Source organism: Procambarus clarkii, chromosome 62 (genome assembly GCF_040958095.1).
Source record: "Procambarus clarkii isolate CNS0578487 chromosome 62, FALCON_Pclarkii_2.0, whole genome shotgun sequence".
Taxonomy (NCBI): Eukaryota; Metazoa; Arthropoda; class Malacostraca; order Decapoda; family Cambaridae; genus Procambarus; species Procambarus clarkii.
Genome location: NC_091211.1, coordinates 23,879,038 through 23,894,482, shown reverse-complemented (window position 1 = coordinate 23,894,482; position 15,445 = coordinate 23,879,038). Strand labels below are relative to the sequence as shown.

Genomic DNA, 15,445 nt, shown 5'->3' with positions numbered 1-15,445 from the left:
TTAACTTTCACAGGTTGAGAATATACATTTTCTGTAAACCTTTTTTTAAATTGTTAAAAAATTGATGAAAATATGAATAGAATATTAAACTATTTCATTACATGTACTTCACAGAATAGTAATTATACCTGAATTACAATTGTTCTACTAGGTTGCTTATAAGCACTCCTCATATGAGAATTTCTCTTTCTCAGTAGACCTACCTTGACCCCCTCCCCTCCTTCCCCCTGCCTCCTTGATTGGTGTCGATCTTGCCATAATTCGGGGGCTGGTGTGTGTTGTTCTTTGCTGGGTGCTGGTAGATTCTCGACTCCCTTCTTACCTATTGAAGATACTTTGTACCTGTATAATTTGTCCCTAGATAGTATCCTCGGTAAATTAGGTACCTTTGGTATCGCTCGCCTTATGTGCTTTTGTTCTTGTATTGGCATCCTTGGTCATGTCTTTTGAACAGGTCAGTGCCTTTTAAACATCATGCAACTTTGATGGTGCTACATAGTCTTCCCAGCTTGGCGCCCTCTTTTGATAAATACCTTGTGCAGGTGATCAGATTTATCAGGACACCCACAGCAGAGGGCCATTTTGTATGGATTGTGCTGTACTGGTCTCACCTGTGTTGTTCCTTGACCTTTCTTAATCCCTAGCTGTTCCTCTCAATCTTCTCCTTAGACCTTCCTTGACAGAGGCATCTTTCCGTCCTACCTGTCCTCGGTATACCATAATACTTATGTCACATAATGCTCATAGTTCCTATGCTGCTAATGTTCATAGTTTTCCTGTGGTAGATTTACAGTTATTAGCTATCATCAAGCACCAACCCTTCCTCACATAAAATAGTATGTCCCATAGTACCCGTCCCATTGCCGTGGATAGCATAATAGTCTGTGTGCTCAAATTTGAAAGATAATTGTAATAATTCATTCCCACTTCTGGTGTGAGACTTACATACCATTTTCCATCCTATTCAAATATCATGGATCAGCTACATCCTCTTGAAGGCTCGTAGTTTTGTTTTGAGAAATCTTGGTAATTCTCAGTAAATTATAACAATTATTATATGAAATATTATCTGTGCAGTATATATTTCAGTTGGCACCAAATTATAATATATATAATAGAATATACTCTATGCAAATTGTAAAAAATGGGGTCTTACATTATGTATTATAAAAAACTAATTGGGTAGGGTAAACTACACTACTGCCCACAGGATGGGTATAATAATTCTAATTCATTGTCGGGGAACTTGAAGCCAGGGTGTATTCACACACGGTAGACTCATACCGAGACCTCCCCAACCCACAAGGCCGAATTACTGACCCCGCCCAGGATGCAACCTCACAACAAGCTGACTAACTCCTGAGTACCTACTTTCTGCTAGGTGAACAAAGGCATTAGCTGAAAGATAATGTGCCCAACCATTGTTGACCAAACCACACACTAAAAGGTGAAGGGACGACGACACTTCGGTCCGTCCTGGACCAGTCTCAAGTCAATTGTGACAATGCTGAGAATGGTCCAGGACGGACCGAAACGTCGTCGTCCCTTCACCTTCTAGTGTGTGGTTTGGTCAACATTCTTCAGCCACGTTATTGTGACTCATCATGTGCCCAACCATTCCGGTCCCGCCCGGGATTCCAACCCGGAATTTTCGACTGTGCGTCAAAAACGAATCCGACCGTACTACCGGATATGGGACCCAATACCCTTCTCAGGATGGTTATGGAGTCCACAACACCCCCACAGGATGGAATAGGGACCATTATACCCACAGGATGGGTATTGGGTTCAATACTACCAGCACGTGTACTCTGTACCCCCACATGTACTCTGTACCCCACCCTCAAAGAGCCGACGGGTAATATATGTAAAAAAAAATAATTAATAATTACCAAAGCAATCTATTTATTATACAGTTCGTGCATCCTGGGAATGGTCAGTAATTCGGCCTTGTGGGAGAACAGAGGACGGCACGGAGACCTTGTGAGACTGAGCACAGAGGACGGCACGGAGACCTTGTGGGACAGAGCACAGAGTGCTCCAAATTTAGCTAAATCGTTTGCTCGCAAGGATGGAATTGATTACCATCTCTGATTGCCTTTGAACAGCCTGATGGCAGCAATATTCCGAGAAAATAACAAAAATCTAGCTGAATGAAGGCAAAGTTAAATAATGAATAATTATTATTATTATTATTATTAAAATGATTAATTAAGATTTATAGTTCACCTATGGTATACATGGCTACCACCTATGGCTCCTTATTTTAGTATTTTTGATGATTTTAAGGCTTAATAATTAAGATTGTAGTGAAGTCGTCAGTGAAGATGATAGCTGTTGACAGATGGATGCTCTCTCAACTAAAATCGAAAGAGAAAAAAAAAAGTTATGTCTCCATTTCGGGTTAATTGATGCTTCAACCCATGATTTAAACCACTATTCTACAGTGTATCCTGTTAAAGGTTAGCACTTCGGAGAAATTTTGGTGCTTCTCAGTAAATTATAATAAGCCCTCTATAAATTATTACATTTAATAATGATACTCTCGCCAAACAAAATTGTATATAATAGTGTATGCTTTGAAAATGTTAAAGAGAATGAATTGTAGAAATGTTGACAGAAAACGATATAACGTTGGAATAACTATGGGGCACACTATTACAAACTGGATACATAAAGGGACCACAACAAGTCACACGATGATTATGTGGGAGACAATTCTATAACCAATGTTCCAGCGATGTGTCAATATTTCATTCAAAATGATCTGCTACCAGAAATTTTAGCCAAATATCCCCAGTTTGCTAACTGTAGGTAGTAACTGATTGTAACCTATCCACCGCTGCCCACTGGATGGGGGGTGGTGTGCAGGACAAACATATAAATTTTGACACTAGCTCTCCACATATGTCAGTTGCTTAATTTAGAACCTGTACTTGAGGTCGATCTCGAACCCATTGTTGATGTGACGACTTATATTGAATTTTGTAACTAGCTCATCAAGATTGTAACTTGCTTAGCTAAATGAATTGTGGGGTTCAGTCCCTGAGCCCATTATGTGCCTCTGTAACTCTTTCCACTACCGCCCACAAGATGGGCATGGGGTGCATAATAAATGCACTAAACTAAAAAAAGAAAAAAACGATTATGTTGTGCTACTACCACACAAAAGGATAGTTATGGGATCCAATACCACCTGTTGAATGTGTATTGGGTTCACTACCACCTTTTGGATTAGTATGAGATCCACTACTCCCCACAGGATGGGTACGAGGATCACTATCACCCACTGGATGGGTATGGGGCTCACTACTACCTGTTGGATGGGTATGTGGTCCACTACCACCCACAGGATGTGTATGGTATCCAGTACCGCCAAGAGGATGGGTATATGGTCCATTACCGTCCACATGATGGACATGGTGTCTACTATCGGACACAGGGTGGGGTATGGGGTCAACTACTATCCACAGGATGGGCAAGAGGTCCACTACCACCTGTATGAGAGGTATGGAGCCTACAACCTTCCATAAGATAGGTATGGGGTCCACTGATATCTACAGGATTGATATGGGGGTACACTACCGCACAGATGAAAATGGGGTAATGGACCCCATACCAATCCTGTGGCCGGTAGTGAACTCCATACTAATCCTGTGGGCGGTAGTAGGCCTCATACTCATCCAACAGTTGGTAGTGTACCCCATAACCATCCTACGGGTGGTAGTGAACCCCATACACATCAAGTGACTAGTTAAAATAAAATAAAATAAAATGTTTATTTAGGTAAGGTACATACAATAAATTTTTACAAAGATTGGTTGACTTATAGGTAGAGGTAGTACATACAATGCCTAAAGCCACTATTACGCAAAGCGTTTCGGGCATGAGGGTTGTGGACCCTATATCCATCCTGAGGATACACTGGCAGTGTTGAAGGTAGTAATGTTCAGTGAACAGGTTCCCAAGTAGGAAGACTAAAGAGGCAAGACCGACGAGAGGCATCAACATCAGAGGCTGCTGTCACGTGACAGACGTGACGTGGTGAGAGGCAATATCGTGTTATGTTATCCCTTCGATGTAGAGGTTTTTTAGTATACCGAGACGGTGTTAGTTGCATTCCTTACTGTCTAGATGTGGTCATCTGAGGTCGAAGTTACGATAAGACAGTTATAAGCTTGTAATTAAATCTCCAGGTAAACATACAGCTCTAACAGGCAGAACTGAAAAGGTTGGAGCTGAAGAGGGCGTGTAGGAAGGAGCTGGGAACCGCCTGGCTCGTCTTGTGACTTAAACTCCAGGCGCTCAAGGAGTACCTTGTGGAGACGGAGACAGACAGAGCGAGGAATGGGACGGGATATCTAGTTCTGAAGACGAGAGGAGTGCCTAGGACCCATCCGGCGTCAGGTGGTGATCGTTGAGGACGCCACTTGCGCAGAATAATATTCTGAACAATGTCATCCTAGACGTTAATAGTTTATATAAAGCATAAATATTCACACTTCAATAAGTTGAAATCACTTAATTTGGCATTAACGAGCAATATCTTAATTCACTTGTAAGGAAATATTTAACATCATCCTGTGTTGTGTCAGGAACTTTGGGTTGTTTGGTTGCTTAGTCTGTTATTGTATATACACTGTATATTATAGCTGTCGAGCGGCCATTAACAGTTCTTGACTTTCTATTGCAAATGTTGCTCTGTTGTACCTGTTGTTCTGTTGCAACATTTACAATACAATAGAATGTATTAACAACTTCAAACATTCAAGCTGGGGATCATTATTGGTTCATTAGAGACTCATTCGTACATGGGGAAGTTAAGGAGTGGCTGTTGGCCGTTGATAATTGACACTTCAGACTTGCAAAATGTTAACCAATGGGGCGAGTTTTACTGTGAATATCAACCAACCAGCGGCCGGGTTTGGTTGCCTGCTGGTTATATAAGGGACGATGAGACAAAAAGCACGTCAGTGTGTTTTACCTCACTTTTGGTATCCAGTTCCAGGTTCGTCTCTTGAAGTTTAGCTGTATGTGGAGGATCCCCCCCCACTTCCCCTTTGTTGCGTCCCCCTCCCCCTCCCCTTTGTTGCGTCCCCCTCCCCTCTCCCTCCCCTTTGTTGCGTCCCCCTCCCATCCCCCTCTCCCTCCCCTTTGTTGCGTCCCCCGCCCTTCCCTCTTGTTGCGTCCCCCGCCCTTCCCCCGCCCATTGTTGCGTCTCCTTCCTCCCTCCCCCCCCCCTCACTTTCCACCACCCCCTTGATGCGTCCCCCTTCTTTTAACCTTGGCGGGTCCCTTCTTTGTTGCGTCTCCCTCACCCTTTTTTTAAGATAAAATACCATTATTTCAGATTTGCCTTGAGGAAACGAAGGTTAAGTGCATAATGCTGCGTGTGGCACTATAGCAGTCCTGTGACGCTTCTCTACCCCATGTACCATGCCAGAGTTTAACCCTTAACGTCTGGCTTCGAACTTGGAAATTCGGTTAAGTATGTATTACAAATTTGTTGTACAGTGGGGTTACTAGTTAAAAATTTAAAGCTACACATTCAGAACTAGATTTAAAAAAAATGCATTTAGTAACAAATTCAGGAGGCTAGAGATGTACTTCTAGTAATGGTTAACAGTAGAAATTATCTACAAACCATGAACCAGGATATGTTAATTTTTAGTGAATAGTTGTGCAGTATCCATAACGTGGGTGGTAGTGAAGGTTGCTAGTGTAACGAAGGCTTCATGTATTGCATTAGGTAACGGTAAAAAACTGCAGTATAGCTTTTTAAACCTGATATTCCTAACGTTAACTTCTTTCCCAGGTCCGGGTGACTACAGCCAGCCAGCCAGACAAGAAGAGGCTACGTGGACACTCTACTAATATCTACAACGACGGAATACACACACTGCCCGTCACCACTTGGTCTTCTGATTATCATCAATGAAATGGCAACGGAAAAAGTCCGATACTCTTTCCTTATTTCCTCCTAGTATCTCGGGAAATTTATAAAGTCGAAGTTGAACTAGATGAAATCCATACTGATGGGTCATCTAATCCTGTCAATGACAGGGCTGGTGCAGCATACACGGTAATTAGGCATAATGCCTTTCAACGCAGAAATTGATAACTATGCCTCTTCAAGGCAAGCAGAGCCAAGTGTAATTGTTATGGCGTTAAGATTCCTTGAACGAAAAATTAATGGTGCACAGATTCAGAAATAGCGCTACAAAGCCCAAGTAAAAATCGGGCAGATAATCTTGCAATAGTAGCTGAAATAGAGCTGTGACGGTACTAACCACCCAACCGGGGAAGAGTCGTAAAGTGTAGATACCCTCCTGTGTTGGAATATGGAAATGAAAGAGCAGATGTGTTGAAGGTGACCATATTAAATACTTCATACCTAAGACTTCTACAAAATTAGAGGTATTGTCGGGCAACATCCCTGTGACAAGGTAACTTGAGGAAAGGATAGAACAAATAGGTGAATCTGAACGCTGGTGCAACATGGTTGCAATTCGCAGTCTCCATCACTATGGACGAAAAGGTGGCGGGCGCGGGAGAATCGGTAATGGTGGAAAATGTCTTGGATGCTAATATACATGGAGATTCAGAATGGAAAGCATTGAGCAGCGAAGTTGCAGAATCAGTCTGAAGTGACTGACACCGCCTTGACCACTATCTACAAGGATGTCAACATCTGATACGTTAGAAATGTGTAAGATAATAAACCCCACATTGGTAGTTAGAAAAAATACCATTTTTTTCAAACAAGATTCTATTAAGATTCCCCCCTATTTTGCACCATAAGATAGATTTTAAGGATTGACAAATGTTAATCTTGTTTGAGAAGCTGCTCACTTGAGACAATTAAGCCAGTCCCAGCTGTGTCTGGGTGAAAGGGTGAACAACCCAGAGGGTTTTCTTTAGAGTATTGTACATGCTGCTATGGCGGTATGTCCACTCGCAGGATGAGTGGCGCTGACCAATAAACTCGCCCCTCGGGGCAAAACTAAACTAAAGTCGTCTAAGAACTTTTTCTGATATAACTCTCTCCGATTCTTGCCTCAAACTTTGAATTTCAGTGCTAAATTGCTCCCTCGAACACTAGCATTTTTATCCTACATTCTTTCTTTAAACGCGATTTGTACTGCTTGGCACAATGTTCTCGCGGGTGGTCTCTGCCGAAGCTGTTAGACGATTCTGCGATCCAGAACCCACAACCCGGATGATCAGATATAATTTGAAGGTGTTCATAGACTCTCAGAATCTAGTTCCAGACTAGACTAATTTGCCCTTCCTATCTCCATACAACACCTTCCTCGTATCTTTAATTTAGTAACATTAAAGCTTAACATTGGGTGACAAGCACTCTTGGCAAGACTTGATAGTACGAAGTCTCTACTCCCTAGGTGGGACATCCCTACTATAGTGTGGACTGTCTTATAAACTTGCCAAAAAAAATAGGGTGTATAAAACCACCCATTAGCTCCACTAATAGGCAAACAGAGGTTGCAGAGTTGCCGTAATTAGATTGAACTGGCCTGGTTAAATACTTGCTTGTAGTTCTGTACAGATGGCCAAGTGCGCGAGCGTTCCACGGGACCTATTCTCTGGGTGTCCCGATTACCATTGGGAATTGTGTACTCGCCTAGTTGTTCCTGCAGAGGTTGAGCTTTGGCGCTCTAGTCCCGCCTCTAAACTGTCAATCGACTGATGTACATATTCCCTAGCCTATTCGTTATATATAAATAAATTCTTACTTGTACAGCCACTAGCGTTCGTAGCGTTTCGGTCAAGTCCTTAATCCTATGTTTCCCAGAATACGACCCAGCCAAATCGTTTAACAACCAGGTACCCATTTCACTTTCACTGTTGGCTTAAATAGATGCTGGTCACCTGTCCCTCAATAGAATGACAGTCTCCGTGGTGTAGTGGTAAGACACTCGCCTGGCGTTCCGCGAGCGCTATGTCATGGGTTCGTATCCTGGCCGGGGAGGATTTACTGGGCGCAATTCCTTAACTGTAGCCTCTGTTTAACGCAACAGGAAAATGTGTACTTGGATGATAAAACGATTCTTCGCGGCAGGGGATCGTATTCCAGGGACCGTAGGATTAAGGACTTGCCCGAAACGCTACGCGTACTAGTGGCTGTACAAGAATGTAACAACTCTTGTATATATCTCAAAAAAAAAAAAAAAAAAAAAAAATTGTTGGTGCCTCGGTACCAAGATAATGGTACGATTTTTTATATCGTTCGCCTTATGCGTTTTTGTTCTCGTATTGGCATCCTTGGTGATATTCAGCGCCCTCTGATGATTCTGCGCATTTGATGGTGCTACATAACCTTCCCGGTTTGGTGCCTTCTTTTGATAATTACTTGCGTATCCTTCTCGGCCAGGATACGAGCCCAGGGGACAAAGGGACGCTAGGCGAGCGTCTTGCCACTACACAACAGACGGCATATATATACATTTTAAACTGTGTAGTCTGCCTCGACATCACTGCCTAATATCTTCCATCTTTCAACTAACATCACTGAAATACCTTTAAAATGTTGCTCTTCATGCAGGTCGAAGTTCTCAAAGTGGTTGGGCACCATTTCTACTCCCCACCCCCCGTCCATCCCAAATCTTTATCCTGACCCCTTCCAAGAGCTATATAGTTGAAATGGCTTTACGTTATTCCCTTGATAGTTTCCTCATTTGGGCACTGCTTCCACCTGTCCCTCACCCTGCTAAATAGGTTTTGTCCACCGTCAATTTAGACATGATCACCTTCATAACTCACTGTCCTCCAGGGACGTGTCGTTTAGTTCCCTTAGCCTTTTCCCGTAAGTCATACCTCTGATTTGGGACTAGTTTGATCCTTGTGGTTGCCTTGGGCCGGATGTCCAGTCTGTAAGCTATGTATGCAGATATTTGTGAGCTTCATAAAACGAACAGCCTGTTATTACACTTTCCTGAGCCGTGGACACAAGAGCGTGTCCGCCGGGGGTTACTTGAAGTTGCCGAAATGGACATTTTTATGTCCTACGAACAAATATTTATAAAATTCAATTCTTATCCGATCGACTTGGGGATAGTATGAACATGTTTGCCATAAAATTTACGTTTTCTTTAGTAGCCACATAGCCTATTTAAGAGAACGGCATTGTCTTCGTGGTAAAACTATTGTAGATCGCCGATGTGCGGTAACAGATATCACTTCGCCCACTTCCCACACTCTTGCGGGCGAGTCGCGATCATCATTCTTCATTTATATGCATATGTCCGTGTATGGAATTTTATTGCGATCTCTCCCGGTTTGGTGCCTTCTTTTGATAATTACTTACTTATTGCGATCTCAAAGATACCAAATTTAACGCTGTAGTACAAGTGTGGAGTTAACTCTGAAAAGAATGGAAGAATGGAAAGTTGTTACAAGAATGTAACAACTCTTGTATATATCTCAAAAAAAAAAAAAAAAAAAAAAAAAATGTTCCGAACCTTAATGGAATCTGACCCATATATCAATCAGGTCAACCCATGTGTTGCGTTTCCAAAAGGGTCGCCCATGTTAGAATCGGTGAACGCCCTAGTAATATTGTTGAAAACATCTTAACTTATTAAACCAAAGGTCTTTTTATGTCAGAAGAACGGCAGAAACTGGATCTATATATGAAAACTCTTTCAGGACAAAATTTAAATTAAAACTAAAGATATTTGTAGTTGTATAAAAGTTGCATTTTTCATCGGTCGTAGAGCCGGAAATCCGCAATATTCATCTCAGAACAATGCTTATTTCACGCAGAATCGTTAATAAACGTAAGATTTTTATACGTCTCAAGAAAGATAGAAACATAATCTTCATTTTAAAAGGCTTACCATGGGCATATTTGTATTTAAAGCGAAGATACGTGTATTTTTCTAATCGGCGAGCTCCGATCCCGCACAGATCGAGCACCGGAGTAACTCTCTCTCAGAACAATGCTTATTTCACGTAAATTCGTTAATAAACGCAAATGTTTTTATATGTGTTGAGAAAGATAGAAATATAAGCTTCATTTTAAATACTTTACCATAGATATATATAAAGTTCTAATGAAGATACATGTTTTAATAATCGCCGAGCTCCGACCCCGCACAGACTGATCGGCAGAGCAACTCTCTCTCTCAGAACAATGCTTATTTCACGTAAATTCGTTAATAAACACATATGTTTTATATGTCTCGAGAAAGATAGAAATATAAGCTTCAATTTAAATACTTTAACATAGACATATATAAAGCTCAAGTGAAGATACATACGTTTTTATAGTGGCATTCAGTAGCTTGTCGGTCATGGAATGCAGAAGCCTACGCACTTGCCAATATAGTGTGTAATTAACAGAGATACGCTTATAAAGCCTAAAATATTATATGCCTTCAGAAAGACAGAGATATGCTCGTTATTATGAGTGCACCAAAGGAAATATATCTTGTTGGAGGACAAAGATATATCAAATCTAAAATAAGTTTCGACTCTCGCTCGGGCGAGAGATAGCACGACTCTCGCCCCATCTATTGGAGATTCTGTTCACCTAATGACCCAAAGCTACTCAAAGCCTCCTAGCATTACTTAAATAATGAAGAAATATGGTATATTTATTCACTATAATGTTGGTGCTTAATGCAGAACACGAGAAAACATATATTTACTATAAAATAATATACTTCCATTATGAAATAAGTAAATATGTGGCCTCATAGGAAGTCAACGGTCCAGGTGTCAATGTTGTGGAGCGACTTCAAGTTCAAGTATGTTTATTGAGATAAGCAATAAATACATCTCAAAGGGATAGAGTAGCTTAGGCTATTTCTACCCCCCTCTACTTCAAGTCCCTCAAGGGGCGCACAAATTCAGTGAGTACAAATAGACATATAACAGTACAAGAATCCCATTTAACATTGCATACAGCAAGTACAGCATATAATGTCTCTTCGCACATGGAACACCGAACCTTACACACTCTGATATATTGTTTAATTAATAGAGATTCACTAATAAAGCTTATAATTGTATATGTTATCAAAAATGCATAGATAAAGTCGTTCTTACGTTTTAGTCACAGAGATTAGATATTAGTAAAGTAAAGTTCATTTTATTCAGGAAAGTACATAAATAGTCGATTTACAAACATAATATTGGATTTATAGATAGAGCTAGTACATACAATACCTAAAGCCACTAGTACGCATAGCGTTTCGGGCATATTATTGAGAGAGGAAAGATATTTATATTTAAGCAATTTTTTTTTTTACCGACGCTCTCCCTATTGATGAGAACTACAACCTAATGAAGATAAATTTTAATTTTATGTAGATACTGTAATAAACGAAAGTTTTTAATGTCATCAGAGAAGCAGAAATATAGGCAAATTTTAAATCCCTTGTCATAAATATAACTGAAGTGAAAGCAAAGATATATGCATTTTGATAGTTACAAAGACAGCTCTTTAACACGGGTGGAACACGAACAAGGGGAACTTAGTACCCAAATGAGCCACAGAGATATTAGAAAGAATTTTTTCAGTGTCAGAGTAGTTAACAAATGGAATGTATTAAGCAGTGATGTGGTGGAGGCTGACTCCATACACAATTTCAAATTTAGATGTGATAGAGCCCAATAGGCTCAGGAACCTGTACACCTGTTGATTGACGGTTGAGAGTCGGGACCAAAGAACTCACCCCCTGCAAGCACAAATTAGGTGAGTACAACCTCTTATCACGCCCTCTTACCACTCTCAGGGAGCCGGCTCTTCTATACAATAGTTACCACTCAGTCCCCAAGGTGAAAGAGTGTCCGGGCATATGACTTGTTACGTGTACTTATTTGCGATTCGTTTGGGCTGTTACGTGTACTTATTTGCGATTCGTTTGGGCTGTCACGTGTGGTGATTAGTGTTGGGTAAGGCTAGGCCAGGTCAGGTCAGACTAGGCCAGGTCAGACTAGGCTAGGTAAGGCTAGGCCAGGTCAGGTCTGGTCAGGTATGGCTAGGCCAGGTCAGGCCAAGCCAGGCTAGGCAGGGTGAGAGAAGTAAAGCGGCAGGTACTTACGTTTCCGAGAAAGTAGCGGCGGTAGTATATTGTTGATTTAGATTCGACGACATCCTGAAGCTAGTAGGTGGCGGCCTCATCGCTCTCGAACTTCTTGTTGTTGTAGGGGATACGAGGCACACCCAATATCCCCCTTACATTGATCACATCGCACACTAATATTTTTACTATTTCGGACACCAGATTTGTCTGTTTCGTATATGTATAATTGTTCAATATTTCATTGTTCAATATAATTGTTCAATACCACAATAGAATGTTCTTAACAGTTACAATTTTCAACTTAACAGCCATATAGTTGGCAAGAACGCCGCCCGCCAGTGTAAATGTGAATAATATCTGTGATCTGTGAATAATACAATTTCTCCCACCCTACCCATCAACATTGGTGTTCCTCAGGGCAGCATACTTGGCCCTCTCCTCTTTCTCATCTACAGTAATGACCTTCCAAATGCCTCCCAACACCTCAAACCAATTCTATTTGCTGACGACACAACCTTCATTTACTCCAGTCCTGACCCCCTTGCTCTAAATGCCACAGTAAATACTGAGCTAAATAAAGTCCATCTTTGGCTAACTGCCAACAAACTCACCCTTAACATTGACAAAACTTTCTATATTCTGTTTGGCAATAAATCGTCTAATCAAATAAATCTCAAAATAAACAATACCCAAATTTGTAACAAATTAGATGGCAAATTCCTTGGCATTCTCATTGACCACAAGCTGAATTTCCAGGGACACATTCTAAATATATCAAAAAAAGTTTCAAAAACTGTGGGCATTCTTTCTAAGATCAGATATTATGTACCACGCCCTGCCCTGGTGACTCTCTATTACTCCCTTATCTATCCATATCTCAATGTATTTGTGCTTGGGGCTCTACTACCCAAAATCACTTACGTCTCTAATTACTCAACGCAAAGCTGCTATTAGGACAATATCCAACTCTGGCCCCAGACATCACTCGGTACCCCTACTCAAATCTCTGAATATGTTAGACATTAAGTCACTGCACATACCTTGAGGTTACCTTGAGGTGCTTCCGGGGCGTAGCGTCCCCGTAGCCTATTTTCGATATAAAAGGTCATAATTTGAAAATGAAAATAGGTGCAGAGAGTCAGAATTCGGCTCAAAAATCACGCTCAGGAGTCAAATTTCCGACATTTCAGAAATTTTGAAAACTGCAGAGGGGTTTGGGCAAAATATGACCCATCGCCGTTTTCAGTAATTGGCATATTTTCGGTATAAAAAGTCGTAATTTGAAAACGAAAATAGGTGCAGAGAGTCAGAATTCGGCTCAAAAATCACGCTCAGGAGTCAAATTTCCGACATTTCAGATATTTTGAAAAATGCAGGGGGGTTTGGGCAAAATATGACCCATCGCCGTTTTCAGTACTTGGCATATTTTCGGTATAAAAAGTCGTAATTTGAAAACGAAAATAGGTGCAGAGAGTCAGAATTCGGCTAAAAAATCACGCTCAGGAGTCAAATTTCCGACATTTCAGATATTTTGAAAACTGCAGGGGGGTTTGGGCAAAATACGACCCATTGCCGTTTTCAATAATTGGCATATTTTCGGTATGAAATGTCGTAATTTGAAAATGAAAATAGGTGCAAAGAGTCAGAATTCGGCTCAAAAATCACGCTCAGGAGTCAAATTTCCGACATTTCAGATATTTTGAAAACTGCAAGGGGGTTTGGGCAAAATATGACCCATCGCCGTTTTCAGTAATTGGCATATTTTCGGTATAATAAATCGTAATTTGAAAATGAAAATAGGTGCAGAGAGTCAGAATTCAGCTCAAAAATCACGCCCAGGAGTCAAATTTCCTACATTTCATTTATTTTGTAAACTGCAGGGGGGTTTGGGCAAAATATGACCCATCGCCGTTTTCAGTCCCACAAGGTCTCCGTGCCGTGTTCTGTACTCCAACACGGCCGAATTACTGACCATTCCCAGGATGCACGAACTGTGCATAAATTGATCACTTTGGTAATTATTAATTAATATTTTTGTCACATATATTACCAAATATCCGTCGGCTCTTTGAGGGTGGCGTGCAGAGTACATGTGGGGATACAGAGTACATGTGCTGGTACAAAGGATATGTGGTGATACAGGGTACATATTATTTATTGTGTCGGTGACAGGAAGCCAGCGTTTATTAATTCACGTTAAGCTTATATTGAGGTCCCCCCCACCAAGGTTGAATTACTGACTCAGTCCAGGATGCAACTAAACAGCAAGTTGACTCCTGAATACCTACTCGCTGTTAGGTGAGCAGAGGCACTAGGTGAAAGGAAATGTGCCCAACCATTTCTGTCCCGCCCGCGATTCGAACTTGGAATTCTCGATTGTGCGTCAAGAACGAACCAAACTGTGCTACCGGGACCAATGAAGCACAGGGGGTCCCGGTAGTCACTCCTGTATGTGAAAGCACAGGGTGAAAGTGGTGGTATAGAGTACATGTGCTGGTATTATTGGACCCAATACCCATTCTGTGGGTGTTATGGTCCCTATAACCATTCCCTGGGGGGTTGTGGACCCCCTTCCCCATTCTGTAGGTTTAGTGTAGTGTACCCTACTTTAACCGTTTTCTATAATACATAATGCACGATTCATTTTCTTTAATTTATATAGAGCATATTCTATTGTATAAACCTAAAGAGGTTGGTGCCTGGTGATAGCTAATAACTGTAAATCTACCACAGGATAACTACGAACATTAGCATCATAGGAACTATGAGCATTATGTGACACAAGTACTATGGTATACCCAAGACAGGTTGCTACATCACCTATGGTAACTGGTTTGTTGTGTTGTGCAACTTTCCTCTCACAATTCAAAGAAAGAGATCCAGGTGTGGTACGTCAGAGGAGCATGTAAAGGGAAACATTGTACAAAGAGTGGAAGGGTTAAAAGTTTTCAATTTAACCCTTCAACTCAACAAGTCATACAGGGATGATTTCGAGTAAAGTGAAACCTTGATTCTGTGAATCACAGACGGAACACTCACTTTCCATGCTGGATTTACTCACCCTATTTGACAAACGTAAAGCAGGGAATGTGTGAATTTGCTTCAGACGTTGGGACTGAGTTCAAAGATGGAGGCAACATTACAAGAAATAAAAGCCTTGGGAAAGCCACTGAGCATATTTAAATCCAATTTTTGTTTTCCAGTTGCAGAGGTTTCTGTTCAGTAAAATACGAGCCATTTTTTCCATTTAAAAAGGTAACTGCAGGCTTGGGCATTGGAAATATGTTTGATGTGGTTGAATCTCTTTACAGACAGACTCTCTTGGTTGGTTACCCTTCATATGATGGACATTTCTGCAAGCACTCCCCATGTTATCCTCTGATGTTTCACCGATT

The 15,445-nt window shown here is 41.1% G+C and overlaps 1 long non-coding RNA gene across 1 annotated transcript; it reads left to right on the top strand.

Moving 5' to 3' along the window:
• Positions 1-5,250: 5,250 nt before the first annotated feature.
• Positions 5,251-5,940, top strand: LOC138354216 (uncharacterized). The gene is made up of 2 exons (XR_011223474.1): positions 5,251-5,488; positions 5,816-5,940. It is a non-coding gene; the product is annotated as an uncharacterized lncRNA (long non-coding RNA).
• Positions 5,941-15,445: the final 9,505 nt, after the last annotated feature.